This window comes from Rutidosis leptorrhynchoides, chromosome 11 (genome assembly GCF_046630445.1).
Source record: "Rutidosis leptorrhynchoides isolate AG116_Rl617_1_P2 chromosome 11, CSIRO_AGI_Rlap_v1, whole genome shotgun sequence".
NCBI lineage: Eukaryota > Viridiplantae > Streptophyta > Magnoliopsida > Asterales > Asteraceae > Rutidosis > Rutidosis leptorrhynchoides.
Genome location: NC_092343.1, coordinates 354,856,777 through 354,877,382, shown reverse-complemented (window position 1 = coordinate 354,877,382; position 20,606 = coordinate 354,856,777). Strand labels below are relative to the sequence as shown.

General features: G+C 30.8%; 1 non-coding gene across 1 annotated transcript; it reads right to left on the bottom strand.

The window, feature by feature from the left end:
• Positions 1 to 14,255: 14,255 nt before the first annotated feature.
• Positions 14,256 to 14,362, bottom strand: LOC139879244 (small nucleolar RNA R71). Its single transcript, XR_011770097.1, has one exon. It is a non-coding gene; the product is annotated as a small nucleolar RNA R71 (small nucleolar RNA).
• Between the last annotated feature and the right edge of the window lie 6,244 nt (positions 14,363 to 20,606).

Sequence of the window (20,606 nt, the reverse complement as noted above, 5' to 3'; positions counted from 1 at the left end):
AACTACATATGTAAAAACAAGACTACTAACTTAATGATTTTTAAACGAGACATATATGTAACGATTATCGTTGTAAAGACATTTAATGTATATATATCATATTAAGAGATATTCATACATGATAATATCATGATAATATAATAATTTAAAATCTCATTTGATATTATAAACATTGGGTTAACAACATTTAACAAGATTGTTAACCTAAAGGTTTCAAAACAACACTTACATGTAACGACTAACGATGACTTAACGACTCAGTTAAAATGTATATACATGTAGTGTTTTAATATGTATTTATACACTTTTGAAAGACTTCAATACACTTATCAAAATACTTCTACTTAACAAAAATGCTTACAATTACATCCTCGTTCAGTTTCATCAACAATTCTACTCGTATGCACCCGTATTCGTACTCGTACAATACACAGCTTTTAGATGTATGTACTATTGGTATATACACTCCAATGATCAGCTCTTAGCAGCCCATGTGAGTCACCTAACACATGTGGGAACCATCATTTAGCAACTAGCATGAAATATCTCATAAAATTACAAAAATATGAGTAATCATTCATGACTTATTTACATGAAAACAAAATTACATATCCTTTATATCTAATCCATACACCAACGACCAAAAACACCTATAAACACTTTAATTCTTCAATTTTCTTCATCTAATTGATCTCTCTCAAGTTCTATCTTCAAGTTCTAAGTGTTCTTCATATATTCTACAAGTTCTAGTTACATAAAATCAAGAATACTTTCAAGTTTGCTAGTTCACTTCCAATCTTGTAAGGTGATCATCCAACCTCAAGAAATCTTTGTTTATTACAGTAGGTTATCATTCTAATACAAGGTAATAATCATATTCAAACTTTGGTTCAATTTCTATAACTATAACAATCTTATTTCAAGTGATGATCTTACTTGAACTTGTTTTCGTGTCATGATTCTGCTTCAAGAACTTCGAACCATCCAAGGATCCGTTGAAGCTAGATCCATTTTTCTTTTTTCCAGTAGGTTTATCCAAAGAAATTAAGGTAGTAATGATGTTCATAACATCATTCGATTCATACATATAAAGCTATCTTATTCGAAGGTTTAAACTTGTAATCACTAGAACATAGTTTAGTTAATTCTAAACTTGTTTGCATACAAAAGTTAATCCTTCTAACTTGACTTTTAAAATCAACTAAATACATGTTCTATATCTATATGATATGCTAACTTAATGATTTAAAACCTGGAAACACGAAAAACACCGTAAAACCGGATTTACGCCGCCGTAGTAACACTGCGGGCTGTTTTGGGTTAGTTAATTAAAAACTATGATAAACTTTGATTTAAAAGTTGTTATTCTGAGAAAATGATTTTTATTATGAACATGAAACTATATCCAAAAATTATGGTTAAACTCAAAGTGGAAGTATGTTTTCTAAAATGGTCATCTAGACGTCGTTCTTTCGACTGAAATGACTACCTTTACAAAAACGACTTGTAACTTATTTTTCCGACTATAAACCTATACTTTTTCTGTTTAGATTCATAAAATATAGTTCAATATGAAACCATAGCAATTTGATTCACTCAAAACGGATTTAAAATGAAGAAGTTATGGGTAAAACAAGATTGGATAATTTCTCTCATTTTAGCTACGTGAAAATTGGTAACAAATCTATTCCAACCATAACTTAATCAACTTGTATTGTATATTATGTAATCTTGAGATACCATAGACACGTATACAATGTTTCAACCTATCATGTCGACACATCTATATATATTTCGGAACAACCATAGACACTCTATATGTGAATGTTGGAGTTAGCTATACAGGGTTGAGGTTGATTCCAAAATATATATAGTTTGAGTTGTGATCAATACTGAGATACGTATACACTGGGTCGTGGATTGATTCAAGATAGTATTTATCGATTTATTTCTGTACATCTAACTGTGGACAACTAGTTGTAGGTTACTAACGAGGACAACTGACTTAATAAACTTAAAACATCAAAATATATTAAAAGTGTTGTAAATATATTTTGAACCTACTTTGATATATATGTATATATTGTTATAGGTTCGTGAATCAACCAGTGGCCAAGTCTTACTTCCCGACGAAGTAAAAATCTGTGAAAGTGAGTTATAGTCCCACTTTTAAAATCTAATATTTTTGGGATGAAAATACATGCAGGTTTTATAAATGATTTACAAAATAGACACAAGTACGTGAAACTACATTCTATGGTTGAATTATCGAAATCGAATATGCCCCTTTTTATTAAGTCTGGTAATCTAACAAAATATGACCCTAATTGACGCGAATCCTAAAGATAGATCTATTGGGCCTAACAAACCCCATCCAAAGTACTGGATGCTTTAGTACTTCGAAATTTATATCATAACCGAAGGGTGTCCCGGAATGATGGGGATATTCTTATATATGCAACTTTTTAATGTCGGTTACCAGGTGTTCATCATATGAATGATTTTTATCTCTATGTATGGGATGTGTATTGAAATATGAAATCTTGTAGTCTATTATTATGATTTGATATATATAGGTTAAACCTATAACTCACCAACATTTTTGTTGATGTTTTAAGCATGTTTATTCTCAGGTGATTATTAAGAGCTTCCGCTGTCGCATACTTAAATAAGGATGAGATTTGGAGTCCATGCTTGTATGATATTGTGTAAAAACTGCATTCAAGAAACTTATTTTGTTGTAACATATTTGTATTGTAAACCATTATGTAATGGTCGTGTGTAAACAGGATATTTTAGATTATCATTATTTGATAATCTACGTAAAGCTTTTTAAACCTTTATTGATGAAATAAAGGTTATGGTTTGTTTTAAATTGAATGCAGTCTTTGAAAAACGTCTCATATAGAGGTCAAAACCTCGCAACAAAATCAATTAATATGGAACGTTTTTAATCAATAAGAACGGGACATTTCAACTTCGACCAAATCCAGTGTTAATGCACTCATTCGATTTTACAGTAACAACCATCACTTATCAATGCCTTTTTACAAACTTTCAATTTAAAAAAAAAAATAATTGAAGAACACAGAAGGAAACTCTGTTCGTGTTCTTTTTTTTTGAAAAACTCAATTTTGAAATTAATTACAAAATGTAATAATGTAGTGATGATTGGAATCCTTATTTCAAACAATCTGTAAAGTGTTAAATTCCAATTCTTCCTAACCATCACAAATTTTGGAGTCAAAGGTTTATGAACAAAAAGTCAACAATCTGTTCTTCATCAAATTCGAATTCGTTCCTGAGTTTATGAAGCAATTGATGTTTGAGACAGTTTTTAAGAAAGATTTAAAATCGTTTTCATGTTGGGAGTACTAGCTAAAACATCTTTAAACTCAAGTTCACGATTTATTATTATTATTTTTTTGTTTAACGACTGCAGTATCAGCAAATATATATATATTTTTTGTTTTAAATTAATACAAGAGCTTTTATGGTTCGTTTATAATTTGGTTTAGAGTCTTAAAAACATTTAGATGAGTGATTATCACATTTGTTTGAGTCTGGGTCGATCTTGAATTGTTGATGAAGATGGAATTGAAAACAGAATTTAATATGGGTTAAATAAATATGGGTCGTATAAATGTTCAGAAAAACAAGCACAGCGTGATGGTTAGGAGTTGTTTCGGGTTTACGAGAGGTCTCGGGTTCGAATCTTGGCATGGGCAGTATTTTTTTTTAAGCTTCAACTAAGGTAGTCACATGTCTTATTATTATTTTTATTATTATTATTATTATTATTATTATTATTATTATTATTATTATTATTATTATTATTATTATTATTATTATTATTATTATTATTATTATTATTATTGTTTTCATTATTGTCATTATTAATTATGTATTTTAATATGATAATTAGTGTTATCCCTGGTATTAATATTATAAATAATATTACCATTAAGGTAAATAATATTATTATTCTCATCATTGTTACTATAATTAAATGTTAGTATTATGTATTATTAATTATTATCAATATTATTATTAATAACATGATTATTAAAAATTATTATCATTAATATAGTTTATGTTATTATCATTTTTGGTATTATCACTATGTATTATCATGATTGATATTATCCTTATTATTAATTTTATTAGAGTATTATTATAAATATCATTAATATTATTATTGTTATTAATTTTACCGTTTTAAATATTATTATTATTTTATGATTACAAATTAATGATAAAAGAAACTATCGTCATTAGTTTATAAATTAAACGCGAAGATTATAATTATTATACCTATGATTATACAGGTTTTAATAATATCGATAAGATAATAAATATAGAAATTTTGGATATAAATATTATTAAGGAATTAATTAAAACCTTAATTAAAGTATGTTTTAACAGAATTATTAAAAGTCTTATAATTATTGTTATCATAATTATCTTTATAAAACTTAGTATTATTATCAATATTAATATCATATTTTCATTAACATTATTATTACCATTTTTATCATTATATAGTATCAATATTATTACTATTACTAGTATTATTATAATTATTAATTTCATAAACAAATGATATTCATATAAAAGATATATTTAATATACATAACTCAATTATATTAATATTACTATATATAAAATAAAGATATAAAGATAAATAATGAAACATATAAATTATTACAATTAACAATTACATCACTAATAATTATATATAAATTTGTTCGATTACAAATACACGTTTTAATATATATACAAATGATATAGGTTCTTGAATCCGAGGCCAACCTGCATTGTTCATTAGAGTCATATGTATTTTTACTACAAAATACATTAGGTGAGTTTCATTTGCCTTTTTACCCTTTATATTTTTGGGCTGAGAATACATGCACAATTTTTATAAATGTTTTACGAAATACACACAAGTAATCGAAACCACATTATATGGTTGAATGATCGAAGCCGAATATGCCCCTTTTTGCTTGGTAACCTAAGAATTAGTAAACCGATCTACTAATTAATGCAAATCCTAAAGATAGATCTATGGGCCCGACGAACCCCATCCAAAGTACCGGATGCTTTAGTACTTTGATGTTGTTTTATATCATGTCCGAAGGATTTCTCGGAATGATAGGGGATATTCTTATATGCATCTTGTTAATGTCGGTTACCAGGTGTTCAATCCATATGAATGATATTTTTGTCTCTATGCATGGGACGTATATTTATGAGAATTGAAAATGAAAATCTTGTGGTCTATTAAAATGATGAAAATGATTATTTATGTTAAACTAATGAACTCACCAACCTTTTGGTTGATACTTTAAAGCATGTTTATTCTCAGTTACGAAAGAAATCTTCCGCTGTGCATTTGCTCATTCTAGAAATATTACTTGGAGTCATTCATGGCATATTTCAAAAGACGTTGCATTCGAATCGTTGAGTTTATCAAGATTATTATTAAGTCAATTATAGTTGGATATATTATGAAATAGTATGCCAGCCGTCAACTTTCGATGTAATGAAAGATTGTCTTTTCGAAAACGAATGCAATATTTGTAAAATGTATCATATAGAGGTCAAGTACCTCACGATGTAATCAACTGTTGTGAATCGTTTATAATCGACATGGACTTCGTCCGGATGGATTAGGACGGGTCTCTACAGTTGGTATCAGAGCGGTGGTCTTAGCGAACCAGGTCATGCATTAGTGTGTCTAGCTGATAGTTGTTTAGATGCATTAGTGAGTCTGGACTTCGACCGTGTCTGCATGTCAAAAGTTTTGCTTATCATTTTTGTCGGAAATCACCTGCTTATCATCCTTAGGAAATTACCTTCTTATCATTCTTAGTCTAGACACGTCTTACTGCCTCTATTGCATAGACAGTGTATAGATAAATTCATATCTTAGCATATCTGTTATTGTTACCTTTGCCTGACAGCTTTCGTAGATTCCTCCGTAATTTATGAGATTTTAGTATTATATATGCATATGTAAATTATGTATTGTAGGGTACTAATCTACATCCTATAATCTATTTCTTATCAAAAATCCTTCATCTGATCGTACGAGATGAATCCCTCAACCAGTTCGAGTCCCTCAGATTCCGATAGCTATTCCGATAGTTATTCCGACAGCTATTTCGACATGGATGTTCACCTAAGCTCCGAAAGTAGCGTCATCAGAATGAATCAACCAATCCGCCATCCCCAATTCATCTGATGAGTTTGTAGTTGACTTAATCAATGGAGGCGAGAAGAAGGCAATACTTTCCACCAACCGAATTCACCTCTTGGTGAAGAACCTGAAACACTTACCTGTGAACCTATTCGAAACACCATTTTCAGCCTCATTTCTAGAGTAGCTCGTCACGATTATATTCTATCCACAATTCTAAATCTTATTCATCCGCTCATTCCGACCGACAATCATTCCGGAATAATAGAAGAAGTCAACGAACTTCGCGCTCGAGTAATCAATTTAGAAAACGTGGTGCAAAACCTACCAGCTTCACACAACATCACCGGCCCCAACAGTACCACCAACAACTCAAGTTTCAACATCACATGCCTCAACATCTCATTCTGTACCTCGAGTATAATCACCGTTCTACACGACGTTCTACATCATTTATCTTTGTTCAACATGATGGTTATGTAACCTCTAATGTTTTAGAGATTATATATTCTTGTTCTAACGGTAAATCAGATGAGTTAATATCATATTAACTCATTAAATCCATGATTACATCTGAGGAAAATATATATGTAAGTATATTTTCATAAAGATTGTAATTAAAAATTCTTTTGTACAAGCTGTTAATGGTGAAAATATTTTAACGGGTAGGTAATACCCGAGGAATATTTAGATTTCACATTAATAAGTACACTGTACATTCTTTCAAATCTAATTCAACAGTCAGTTACTATCCTATTTACAACCACCGATATACGTATCCGTTCACCAAAGAATAACTATTTTCATTCAAATTCAATTTCATATTTGGATTTTGACCTATCAAAATCCAACAAGTGGCATAATGAAGAAATAATGGACACAATAAAAATTGATTAGAAACAGACTAATTAACAATATGAAATTTTGTTAGGAAACCACGCTAACAAGATCCTAGCTAACTGTTCCTAGCTAACTGTTAATTCCGTATTACATTATATTTTATCGCAATTTATTTATCGCAATTTAATTATCGCAATTTATTTATCGCAGTTTATTTATCGCAATTTATATTCTCGCAATTTTATTTATCGTCATTTAATTTCTGTTATTTACTATACGCACTTTATTTATCGTCATTTAATTTCTGTTATTTATTTTTACGCTTTTTAAATATCGGGACGCGTATACAAGGTTTTGACATATCATATCGACGCATCTATATATATTATTTGGAATAACCACAGACACTCTATATGCTGTAATGATCGAGTTCACTATACAGGGTTGAGGTTGATTCTATAATAATATATATACTCTGAGTTGTGATCGAGTCTGAGACATGTACATGGGTCACGATACGTATTAATTAATTCGAATTTTATATATTAAGCTATATATGAATTATTGGACTGTTAACTGTGGACTATCAACTGTGGACTACAAACATTGGACAATTAAAATGAATTAAAATACTGATTATAACATATGAAACTAAACAATTCTTCAAGTTTGCCACTTGATTTCATCTTAACCTCATTTGTATCTTGACGATTACAATCTGTGTTCAAACCTTTCATGATTCTTGAAAACACCTCAATCGAGATGATAAACCAACTGCACTTCATCTACGAAAGAAAAGATTGATGAATATAATTATGCACCTGAAAAAAATAAAAAGAACTCTCGAAACCTGAGTAAACGTTTGACACGTATTTGTGCTAACTCCTTTTGCGTTGTTATTACCGAAAATAACTTTTCAGTCCCTTTTCAAAATAGCAAATTTTGTCACAGCTCCAGCAAATCAACTTCGAATTCTATTCGAATTAGCCTTATTATAACCTCGATATATAAGTTTGCCTGTCGTCATCGATACCGGGGAACCGTTTTTATTCCACCACATTAACAGTAAACTTACCAGCAACTTCAATGAATTTGGACTTTCCGAAAAATCATTATATTCTTTGAAACCCCATCGTGTATTCATCTATACCCTGTAACAAGAATTGCCATACCAATTACTGGGAATTAGCAAATATGTATTGTGAGTCTCGCAACATTTCCACATTAACAGTTATATGTATCCATATAACATTTATCTCTTAGAACTATGATCTTCCATTCTGAAATTCTGAAAAGCACCCAGTCTGCGAATTAATACTCTGAATTTTGAAAAGTTGAATGAAGCAACAAAAACTGTAAACGACCTCAACAGCCAAAAGTTGATGATAAAGAATTGTATGTTGGCAAAGCTCAGAAAAAGTTTGAAACTGAAAAAAAAAAACTAATTGAGCAAACTACGAAGGAGTCTCTGAACAAATCACAAGGACTAAACTTGCACATTAAGAATCCTGATGATTCTGTTTCTGATGAAATCTTTAGCGAATATCTTACTTCTGACTCCAAACTCTTGCGGATAAATTTTCTTCACCATCCTTCGATATTTGAAATTCCAAGATATCATAGTATCTTTCATTATAAATATCCTCCATATTTCTGAAGATATTTTCATAACTATTATTATCTGAAATCATTAATCTCTTCGTGCTATTAGTGTTACATCATATAGAAACTGTTAGTTTCTATACTCTGAAAACTTTCGATCTTAAAATATGATTATATTACAGTAAGTCATGCTGAGTTTCTAAATGGAACATGATGATTCATAGATTATAACATCATCATGTGTCATGTTACATAATTCTTTCATTCTGGTTAACTTCTGAACATATCAAGAAAATATATTCTTGATAGTTCTATTCTCAGTGATTCTGGTAATTTGACAAATCAAATCGTGCTATTACGTTCTTTCTCGTTTAGAACATTAAGTTCATTCGAAACTCCATACTTACGAATTCTGGATCATTACTCGCTTTACTAGAGGTCGAGAAGATAATAAAAAGGCAAAGAGATCAAAAAATTTAAGAAAAATATAAAGCCCAAAAAAAATAACACGGAAGTTACAAACCGTGGATATTAATAGGAATAGCAATATAAAGACACTGCATAATTAAGAATAGTATCACCCAAAGGTTATATTGAAAGTAAACAGATTTTTCTGGTGGAGGATTGAAAAGAAAGATGACAGAAATGATAAATAGGAAAATATTAGTGATTAGAACTGGACTAAACATTTTCACAATCTTTTGGATGTATGAACTAAGAAAGAAAGTATATGAATGGTGAGAATAATGGAACGGAGGAGATTAATTTATAATGGAAATATCAGACAGAGTAATCGAGGCAGATCACCGTATTTAATTATAGAGATCTTAATCTCCTTATTCGTCGAAGAATCAAATCTTTTAGATTTCGAAGATTTTCTTTAAATTCCTTGAATTCCGGAATTCAAACCTGACTACGTCAAAAGTTAAAAACAAATCTTTGTTTCTCATTTCATTCTTTTGTGAATAGCTTCACTCGTGTCTTCGAATAATCAAATTGTTTTATCCATATTACTCAATGATGATAAAACTCTATTTATCAACTCATATTCATCATGAAAATATTTTTATTGTTAGCCATGACCACCTCACTCAAATTTCGGGACGAAATTTCTTTAACGGGTAGGTACTGTGACGACCCGAGAATTTCCGACCAAATTTAAACTTAAATCTTATTATGATTCTGACACGATAAGCAAAGTTTATTAAATCAAGTCTCAAAATGTTTGAACAATTTTTCATGAATGCATTTGACCTTTGACTATTCCCGACGATTCACGAACAATTGTGTGTACATAAATTTGTAAATATATATATATATATATATATATATATATATATATATATATATATATATAAGAACATAAAATAATCTGAAATTTATAAAATATAATTGGAACATTAGAATCAAATACGTAATGAATGATACTGATAATGCTAAAAACGAACATATAATTCATAGCATTATTCCTCAAGAAAGACAAGCTTTTAGTTGCAATTGTTCTATTTACAAGTAATATTCGTTTAAATAATAAAAGGTGAAGACAAAAGACAGATTCGACGAATTGAAGACGCAAACGACCAAAAAGCTCAAAAGTACAAAATACAATCAACGAGGTTCCAATTATTGATAAGAAACGTCTCAAAATTACAAGAGTACAAGATTCAAAACAAAAAGTACAAGATATTAAATTGTACGCAAGGACGTTCGAAAATCCGGAACCGGGACCAGAGTTAACTCTCAACGCTCGACGCAACGGACTAAAAATTACAAGTCAACTATGTACATAAATATAATATAATATTTAAATAATTCTTATAATTATTTAATATATTATATTTATTTATAAAACCGTCGGCAGAAGAAAACAACCAAATGTGAGCCTCCCCAGCTGGCCATGCGATCGCATGGCCTTGAAGAGCAAAGCTCATGCGATCGCATGAGCTCCTTTTTCAGTTCACAGGCCTATAAATTCGCAGTTTGGTGAACGTAAAATCCATCCTATCTCTCTATCTTACAAACGTAATATATATATATATATATATATATATATATATATATATATATATATATATATATATATATATATATATATATATATATATATATATTATAATTTTAATTTTAATTTTAATTTTAATTTTAATTTTAATTCTAATAATAAGGGTATGTTAGCGAATGTTGTAAGGGTATAAGTCAAAATTCTGTCCGTGTAACGCTACGCTATTTTTAATCATTGTAAGTTATGTTCAACCTTTTTTTTAATATCTCGTAGCTAAGTTATTATTATGCTTATTTAATCCGAAGTAATCATGATGTTGGGCTAATTACTAAAATTGGGTAATTGGGCTTTGTACCATAATTGGGGTTTGGACAAAAGAACGACACTTGTGGAAATTAGACTATGGGCTATTAATGGGCTTTATATTTGTTTAACTAAATGATAGTTTGTTAATGTTAATATAAAGATTTACAATTGGGCGTCCCTATAAATTACCATATACACTCGATCGGACACGATGGGCGGGGTATTTATATGTACGAATAATCGTTCATTTAACCGGACACGGGAATGGATTAATAGCCACTAGAATAATTAAAACAGGGGTGAAATTATGTACAAGGACACTTGGTATAATTGATAACAAAATATTAAAACCTTGGGTTACACTCAGTTGACATCCTGGTGTAATTATTAAACAAAGTATTAAAATCTTGTTACAGTTTAAGTCCCCAATTAGTTGGAATATTTAACTTCGGGTATAAGGATAATTTGACGAGGACACTCGCACTTTATATTTATGACTGATGGACTGTTATGGACAAAAACCAGATGGACATATTAAATAATCCAGGACATAGGACAATTAACCCATGGGCATAAAACTAAAATCAACACGTCAAACATCATGATTACGGAAGTTTAAATAAGCATAATTCTTTTATTTCATATTTAATTTCCTTTATTTTATATTTAATTGCACTTCTAATTATCGCATTTTTATTGTTATTGTATTTAATTGTACTTTTAATTATCGTACTTTTTAATTATCGCAAGTTTATTTTATCGCATTTTTTTTATTCGCAATTTCATTATCGTTATTTACTTTACGCTTTAAATTAAGTCTTGTATTTATTTATTATTTTACATTTGGTTTTAACTGCGACTAAAGTTTTAAAATCGACAAACCGGTCATTAAACGGTAAAAACCCCCCTTTATAATAATAATATTACTTGTATATATATTTGTATTTTTATAAAAGTAAACTAATATAGCGTTAAGCTTTGTTTAAAGATTTTCCCTGTGGAACGAACCGGACTTACTAAAAACTACACTACTGTACGATTAGGTACACTGCCTATAAGTGTTGTAGCAAGGTTTAAGTATATCCATTCTATAAATAAATAAATATCTTGTGTAAAATTGTATCGTATTTAATAGTATTTCCTTGTAAAATTTAATAGTATTTTATATACACCTCGCGAAACATCAAGTTATTTTTTGGCGCCGCTGCCGGGGAATCAATCTAGCTTAAAAGCCAGAAGCGCAACGCTAATATATATAGAAAAAAAAAGATTTTTATTTTTAGTACGCTTTTGTAAAAATACGTTTTAAATATTCAAAAATATTAAAAGAAAAACAAAAATATAAATATTTTTTTTTTTTAAGAGTTTGGTAAATATTTAAGTTTTATAAAGTTTCTTTATTTCTATTTTTTTTAGTTTGTAAAAATATAAGTTTTATTTAATTTATAAATATATTTTATATTTTACAGCAAAAACAGTAAAAAAAATTTATTAATTCGGCCGGTACTGTAGCAGCCCAATCTGTGGCCCGAAACCCTAGCCCATGCGATCGCATGGCCGGATTGTTTAGGACTCATGCGATCGCATGAGCCCATCTGACACGCCAGACTACAACTGCATTAATTACGGAGTATATTTTAATTATTATTATTATTAAAACCCTAATTAGGGTTTATTAGTTAATTAATATATTAATTTAGTTTTATTTATTATTTGTATTATTTAGTTTAATTAGTTTAATTAAATTGTAAAATTAATAGTTTTATAAAATAAATAATATAAAAATAATATTTTTATAAAAATTGTAATTTTTACAACTTTTTGTATATTTTTATATTTTGTCCCTTTTTAATCGTTTTAGCGTAATATTTGTATTTTTCGCTCATATTTAGTTTTAAACTTAGTTTTTGCCATAGTTATTTTTACTTCTAGATTTTTAGGCTTTGCCGTAAAATCCCTTAAGTGTTTTTCTTTAGACTAAGATTTAGGTACTTTAAAATTTTGCAACGCCTTTTTAAGTTTTAGTTTCTTTTTAAGTTATTTCCATTTGGGATATAGTTTTTCCTGTAAGCTTTAATATTTTTAGACACCTTTTACCTATGTATCAATTATCATTCCAATTAGTAATCTCAATTTGCGATTATAATTTTAAGTTAGTTGTAGTGATAAGGTTGGGTTAGTCAAGTGTTTTTAAGTTTTATAAGTTTCTTTTATTTTTCCGTCACCTTTTATTTTTCAACCATTTTTCTTTTTCGACCTTTTTCGACGAACTCTTTTTCTTTCTTATTTCTCGCTATTCTAGTTTTAGGACATAGATTTTTATTCTACTTCTTATCTAAATTTCTTAAAATTACGAAAACTTATTTTAAGTGGTTAAATTGATAGACATCAAAATTTTCTGGTTCGTAGTAATAGTTGGATTTGTACGTGGACCGGGTTATTGGAGCCAAACAGTCCTCAATTATATTGAGACCAAACGAATCCTGCCCCTCTGCTGCATCTTTTGGCTATTCGAAACGTGGGCAAAATCAGAAAAGTCTATTGATTGGATAACTTAGTATAATTTTTCTTTCCTTTTAAAAACTAATAGGATATTCAGTGAATGCACCGAGCAAGACGTTTACCACCTTTTGTACGTTCACCACCTCTAACTAGATCAAGACATTTAGCAAATATTACTGCCGTTGATTTTTCTTTAGAATCGTCATCCAGTCGACCAAGTACTCCAGTTCAAATTTCCGATAATCCATTTTTTGAACCCGACCTCACAATTGAGAATCCGGAGAATATTCAGGAACGATTCATATACCTGAACCACTAAACTTTCCTCCGGAACCACCAATCATTCAAACAGAGATTTTTGAGGAACGAACCATTAAATCAGAATCCTCTAGTGATTCCGATTCAACAAATTCAATTATGGAGAATCTGGAACCTTTAAGTATGGAAGACCGAATGATAGCTAAACACACTGGCCAAGGTCACGCAATTACTCATCCAGACATTAATGCACCAGATTATGAAATCAAAGGACAAATTCTACACATGGTGACTAATCAATGCCAATTTAGTGGTGCGCCGAAGGAAGATCCAAATGAACATTTACGTACCTTTAATAGGATCTGCACACTATTTAAAATTCGAGAAGTGGAGGATGAACAGATATATCTCATGTTATTTTCCTGGACTTTAAAGGGAGAAGCCAAAGATTGGTTGGAATCGTTACCTGAAGGGGCAATTGATACATGGGACGTTTTAGTTGAAAATTTTCTTAAACAATTCTTTCTTGCATCTAAAGCCGTAAGACTTCAAGCAGAAATTGTTACGTTTACACAGAAGCCAAATGAAACTCTATATGAGGCGTGGACAAGATTTGAAAAGTTGTTAAGAGGATGTCCGCAACATGGTTTAGACACCTGTCAAATAGTACAAATATTCTACCAAGGATGCGACATCACTACAAGGAAAGACATAGATATAGCAGCTGGTGGTTCTATTATGAAGAAAACCGAAACTGATGCTTACAAAATTATTGATAACACTGCTTCCCACTCACATGAGTGGCACCAAGAAAAAGATATCGTTAGATCATCTAAAGCAGCTAGAGCCGATTCTAGCCATGACTTAGATTCCATTTCCGCAAAGATAGATGCTGTCGAGAGACGAATGGAAAAGATGACTAAGGATATTCACTCAATACGAATTAGTTGTGAGCAGTGTGGAGGACCACATTTGACAAAAGATTGTCTCAGTATTGAATTAACAATGGAACAAAGAGAGAATATTTCATACATAAACCAAAGGCCTGGAAATAATTATCAGAATAATTATCAACCGCCAAGACCAATTTACAATCAAAACCAGAATTATAACCGAAATATTCCATACAACAACCAACAAGGTCCTAGCAATCAACAAGTATTCAATAATACTTACAACCAGCAAAGACCTAATTTTCAAAACAAACCACCACAACAAACCGATGATAAAAAGCCGAATTTAGAAGATATGATGACGAAGCTAGTTGAAACTCAAACGCAGTTTTTCACATCTCAAAAACAAACTAATGAATAAAATGCTCAAGCATTTAGAAATCAACAAGCTTCTATTCAAAATCTGGAACAAGAAGTAAGTAACCTAGCAAGGTTAATAGGTGAAAGAAAACCGGGAAGTCTACCTAGTGATACAAATGCTAACCCCCGGAATGAAATAGCTAAAGCCATTACCACAAGAAGTGGTACAACACTTAAACCACCTGAAATACCTGTAACTTCTGATGAAGTTATTCCTACTCCACAAGAACCACAACCTGATCAAGATAAGGAAAAAGAACCGGTAGTTGAAAAGGTTAATGAAGATAACATAGTTAAGGCTAAACCTTATGTTAAACCATACCAACCACCACTTCCTTACCCGAGTAAAATGAAGAAAGAGAAACTTGAAGCCGAGCAATCCAAATTCTTGGATATGTTTAAACAGATAAATGTAAATCTTCCTTTCATTGATGTGATTTCAGGAATGCCTAGATACGCTAAATTCTTGAAAGATCTAATCTCAAATAGAAAGAAAATGGAAGAACTCTTGGCTGTTACTATGAATGCTAATTGTTCAGCAATGCTGTTGAATAAGATACCAGAAAAACTATCTGATCCAGGAAGTTTCACAATTCCATGTTTTCTGGGTAGTCTTAGTTCAATAGAAACATTGGCAGACTTAGGTGCTAGTATAAATTTAATGCCGTATTCACTATACGCTAAACTAGACCTTGGAGAATTGAAACCAACTAGAATAAGCATACAACTAGCCGATAGATCAATAAAATATCCTAGAGGGATAATGGAGAACATGCTAGTTAAAGTTGGTACTTTAGTATTTCCAGTAGATTTTGTTGTTCTGGACATGGAAGAAGATTCTCAAGTTCCTCTCATATTAGGAAGACCATTCTTAAACACGGCTAAAGCAATGATAGACGTGTTCGGTAAGAAACTGACCCTAAGTATAGAGGATGAGAGTGTTACCTTTTCAGTTGATAGAGCAATGCAACAACCACAATCTGCAGATGATACATGTTATTATATTCAAACTATAGATGCACATGCAGAATTATTAGAAGAATTTCCAGAATTACAAGGAACAGGAGAATGTTCTTTAGGAGAAGGTAATGAACCAATTGATGAAGCTAAAATGTTAGCTACACTTATAGCTAATGGATATGAACCAACAACAGAAGAAATTCAAATGCTAAAAGAAGAAGACAGATATCGATATAAATCATCGATAGAAGAACCTCCGAAATTAGAATTAAAGCCACTTCCAAACCATTTGGAATACGCTTATTTACATGGTGAATCTGAATTACCTGTAATAATATCGTCTTCTCTTACTGAAAATGAGAAATCACAACTCATTTCTGTATTGAAAGCTCATAAACCAGCCATTGCATGGAAGATTTATGATATTAAAGGAATAAGTCCTTCGTATTGCACACATAAAATCCTTATGGAAGAAGGTCATAAAACGTATGTGCAACGCCAACGAAGACTAAATCCTAATATGCAAGATGTAGTTAAGAAAGAGATTATTAAACTGCTAGATGCAGGTCTAATTTATCCAATTTTAGATAGTCCATGGGTAAGCCTAGTTCAATGCGTGCCTAAGAAGGGTGGCATGACTGTCATTACAAATGAGAAAAATGAGCTTATTCCTACTAGGACTGTAACAGGATGGCGTGTGTGTATTGATTATAGAAAATTAAATGACGCCACCAGAAAAGATCACTTTCCCTTACCTTTCATAGATCAAATGTTGGAAAGATTAGCCGGAAATAGTTACTATTGTTTTCTAGATGGATTTTCCGGATATTTTCAAATTCCAATAGCACCCGAGGACCAAGAGAAAACCACATTCACGTGCCCTTATGGTACTTTTGCTTACAAACGCATGCCATTTGGACTTTGTAATGCCCCTGCAACCTTTCAAAGGTGTATGATGGCGATTTTTCATGACATGATAGAAGAATGCATAGAAGTTTTCATGGATGACTTTTCAGTCTTCGGTGATACATTTGAATCATGTCTAGTTAATCTTGAACGAATGCTTATTAGATGCGAACAATCAAATCTAGTACTTAATTGGGAGAAATGCCATTTCATGGTTAAAGAAGGCATCGTTCTTGGACATAAAATTTCAAAAGAAGGAATTGAAGTGGATAGAGCTAATGTAGATGTAATTGCTAAACTTCCACATCCCACCAATGTTAGAGGAGTTAGGAGTTTTCTAGGGCATGCCGGTTTTTACCGACGTTTCATAAAAGATTTTTCTAAAATTGCCACTCCTATGAATAAACTCCTAGAAAAGGATGCTCCATTCATCTTTTCAGATGAGTGTATCAAATCTTTTAATATTCTTAAAGAGAAACTCACTAATGCGCCGATCATGATAACACCAAATTGGAATCTACCATTTGAACTAATGTGCGATGCAAGTGATTTTGCAATGGGAGCCATTTTAGGACAAAGGATTGAAAAACGATTTCAACCTATATATTATGCTAGTAAGATGTTACAAGGAGCACAAACGAACTATACAACTACTGAAAAAGAACTCCTTGCTATTGTCTTTGCTTTTGACAAATTTCGTTCATATCTCGTTCTAGCAAAAACGGTGGTCTATACCGACCATTCTGCTCTTAGATACCTATTTTCGAAACAAGATGCTAAACCAAGATTAATCCTTTGGATCTTACTCTTACAAGAGTTTGATATTGAAATCCGAGATAAAAGAGGAGCAGAAAATCTCGCCGCTGATCATCTTTCTCGTCTTGAAAATCCCGAATTAGAAGTTCTAAATGAATCGGCCATACAAGAAAACTTTCCTGATGAATATCTATTGAAGATAGATTATAATGAAATCCCATGGTTTGCAGACTATGCAAACTACTTAGTTTGTGGATTCCTTGAAAAAGGATTATCGTACCAAAAACGAAAGAAATTCTTCAGTGATGTAAAACACTATTTTTGGGAAGATCCACACCTGTTTAAAAGTTGTCCAGATGGAATAATACGCCGATGTGTATTTGGAGATGAAGCTAGTAAAATTTTAAACCATTGTCACACAGGACCAACAGGAGGGCATTATGGGCCTCAACTAACAGCAAGAAAAGTTTATGATGCTGGATTCTATTGGCTTACAATTTACAAAGACGCACACCTTCTTTGCAAATCCTGTGATGCATGTCAAAGGGCCGGAAAAATAAGTCAACGTGATGAAATGCCACAAAATGTCATACAAGTATGTGAAGTATTTGACATTTGGGGTATTGACTTTATGGGTCCATTTCCAAAATCTCATAATAATCTATATATACTCGTAGACATTGATTATGTATCTAAATGGGCGGAAGCACAAGCTCTCCCAACTAACGATGCACGAGTTGTAGTCAATTTTTTAAAACGTCTTTTTGCAAGGTTTGGAAAACCGAAAGCTTTAATAAGTGATCGGGGAACTCATTTCTGTAATAATCAACTTGAGAAAGTACTTAAAAGATATGAAGTAACTCATAAAATCTCCACCGCATATCATCCACAAACAAGTGGAAAAGTTGAAAATACCAACTGAGCTTTAAAACGTATTCTAGAGAAAACCGTAGGATCGAATCCGAAGGAATGGTCCATTAAATTGGAGGATGCACTCTGGGCTTTTAGAACAGCCTACAAAACTCCAATTGGAACCACACCTTTTAGACTTGTTTATGGAAAAGCATGTCATCTTCCAGTAGAAATTGAACACAAAGCATTTTGGGCTTTGAAGACATGTAATCTTGATTTACATGAAGCCGGACGTCTACGATTAAGTCAACTAAACGAATTAGAAGAATTAAGACATGAAGCATACAAAAATTCGTTAATCTATAAAGAAAGAATGAAGAAATGGCATGATAAAAGAATCAGAAGTTCAAAAGAATTTAAAGAAGGAGACAGAGTTCTACTTTTCAATTCACGATTCAAGCTATTTCCTGGAAAATTGAAATCAAGATGGTCTGGACCATTCATAGTCAAAAGAGTTTTCCCATACGGAACGATAGAATTAATAAATTCAAATGGGATTGAATTTAAAGTTAATGGTCACAGAGTTAAACATTACATACATGGTCCGATGGAAGTTGACAACGAAGTTAATCACAATTTCGATACCACAGCTAACTAAGTGTGGGGAGAATCAAGTCTTTAAAGGGGTTTATGTATTTCTGTTAGAGTTAGAGTGTCTGTTTTCTTGTAGTTCTCGAAAATAGAATTCGAATGGTCTTTCCCTAGCAGACCCTAAAGAACTAGTCATCTCCCCCCATTCTGAATTTTTATTTTTTTTAGGTTTTTACGAAATGAAGACTGCCTGTGAACTAAACCATGGTCTAATGCTACACGCTTTGATCACTAAACGTAATAATGACACACTACCGAGTGAAATAGTATCAGTAATCAGAGAAAGATTGGACGAAGTTAGAAAAGAATCCAGATGCGAAGATAATAAGTTACAATTTGGTAAAGGAAAATCAAAATCTGCAGCGAAAAGAAGAGCACGACACCTAGAAAGATGTCACAAATGCGGAAAATGGTCACATGGAGGTAAATGTTCAAATAATCAAACCTATTCAAATACCGAATTTGTTACTTTATGCAGAGACAGACCGTTCATATGTTTAGAAGAAAAGACACTGAATGCTCGAGGTTACGCCTATGTAGCCATGGAAAACCAATTAAACCGACTATCTTATGAATGGGATAGATCATATAACTAAGAAATCTATTTCACAGGTAAGTCTGTACAGTCTTTATATTTATTTTTATTTTTAAACCTTTTGATAATAAACGCTAATTTGATCACTATGAAGTATTAAATTGGTATTGAATAAAATTAGGTTTGGCGACCGAAATTATTGATATCATACAAAAATTTATTACATCACTGCTAAATTTAACGTTTATTCTTAAGGTATAAATATCTTTAATCAATCAACCCAAAATATTTCAAAAATTCGTCATGAGTTAAATTAGGTCATGGAACCGAAATTACTTTACCTAAAAAAGGGGCATATATTTTTGATAATATTTGATTGATTAAAGTGGGATAAAAAGCCAAAAAGATTTTTAATTTTATTTTTACCATATTTTTAAAATTAATATATAAATCTTAAATTAATATTGTAAACTTTGTAAAATCAATATATTTAAAATTGTAAATATTTGAAAAATTAATATAAGTTTGGTGTTATTTTATAATATGAATTTTTAAATTAAGTTTGGTGTGAATTTTTAATTTTTAAAATAAGAATTTTTAATTTTATGCATTTCAAATTTTAAGTTTGGTGTGAATTTTTAATATTAATTTTGAATTTTATATTTAAGTTGTGTGAATTTAAAAACATAAATTTACTTTATCTCATTAAGTTAAAAATATGATTTTTAAAATTCGTCGTAAGTTGAAGACTAGGTCTTTGAACCGAAATTGCTTTACCCGAGGGAGGGACGAGAACTTTTATTATCATTATTTTTAATCTTATTGAATTAAATTAGGCCAAAAACATTAAAAAACCCAAAAATCTTTACTTTTAAAAACCGCGCTTTGATTTGACAAATTTTAAAATTTTGTCGAGGGACA